Source organism: Myotis brandtii, unplaced genomic scaffold (genome assembly GCF_000412655.1).
Source record: "Myotis brandtii unplaced genomic scaffold, ASM41265v1 scaffold1170, whole genome shotgun sequence".
Classification (NCBI taxonomy): Eukaryota; Metazoa; Chordata; class Mammalia; order Chiroptera; family Vespertilionidae; genus Myotis; species Myotis brandtii.
Genome location: NW_005354050.1, coordinates 718,535 through 719,770, shown reverse-complemented (window position 1 = coordinate 719,770; position 1,236 = coordinate 718,535). Strand labels below are relative to the sequence as shown.

General features: G+C 45.1%; 1 long non-coding RNA gene across 1 annotated transcript in view; it reads left to right on the top strand.

Moving 5' to 3' along the window:
- LOC106724074 overlaps positions 1 to 894 on the top strand; it is a 2,055-nt gene extending 1,161 nt beyond the window's left edge. Inside the window, exon 2 of the long non-coding RNA XR_001359828.1 lies at positions 123 to 894. This is a non-coding gene — a long non-coding RNA (uncharacterized LOC106724074). The remainder of the gene's footprint in view (positions 1 to 122) is intronic.
- The last annotated feature ends 342 nt before the right edge of the window (positions 895 to 1,236 follow it).

Genomic DNA, 1,236 nt, shown 5'->3' with positions numbered 1-1,236 from the left:
TTCCCCACACCTCACTGATCCCCATTCCCAGGCTGTGCCTTAAACACACTATGTATTTGCTGGCTCACTGGTCAACCCAGAGAAAAACACTTGTTTTCATTCTCAGTAAGGAACTTTGGGAGGTAACTTGGGCAGGCACCAAGAGAACAGCATCAGCAAACTAATTAACCACATAGGAACTAGAGGCTCTTGCACTCTGCCTAGAACCCCACCTAACCATTTCAGATAAGAATTCCAAAGTGTCCCCATTTACCCTTTATTCTTATAGGAAATCTCATCCTCATTAGACAATCCTTGTCATGTAGCGTCTGTGCCATGTTTTGCTTGTATGTGGCATTGAGAGGTCTAAACATATCCCTTAGCCAAGGCGGCTGCTTTTTCCAGAAAAAGCCCTCCTAGATAACAGATAAATATAAATTCTGCGTTTCCCTTGTTTCTCCTGCCACAAAACATGCTGTCCTGTTTCCCAGTCCCACTGCTCCACTAGGGGACGCTGTGCTATTGTCCTGTGTGCGGTTGGCACCATTCTGCATCTCATATTGCTAAGCCACCAGCAGTTATCTGTGGTCATTTAGGTCTATTATTAAATCTTATTCACTCAGAATTTCTTTCACTCACTCAGGCATTTAACTCTCACTGACTTAATGTGATGTAGTAATGACTCTCCTCTCTTTGCAGGAGTGGAGGAACCAGTACATTCACTTGGAATCATGCGTCGAAGGATCTGTGTTGGACACAGAAGTAAGTAGGTAGGTTTGGTGCTGGGCTGAGCTGGAGGGAGCCGAGGAGCACACACATGACCTGCAGTGGGGTCCACAGAGGCTGAGGCAGGACAAGTGAATGGAGCAGTGGCCCCACCAGTATGTTTCCTGAAATAAAGTCCTGAGGAGGGAAGTCGCAGGCAGTTACTGCTCACATATTCTTCTTTATCTCCAGCAACTCCTTGATGGCTATCCAACAGTTAGGAAGGGTTTTTTGTTGTGTTTTTAATAAAAATGCTTGATTATTTATTTTAGTTCTGGATTTCAGAGAGAGGAAGGAAAAGGGGGGAGAGAGAGAGAGAGAGAGAGAGAGAGAGAGAGAGAGAGATTAGCTGCCTACCGCCTGCCCTCCTACTAGAATTGAATTTGAAACCGGGCCTTTGCCCTCACCTCCTGATGCATGGGACAAAGTTCAACAAACTAAGCCACACTGACTTGAAGTAACCACAAAGGATGGTTTGAAATTAAAACTTTT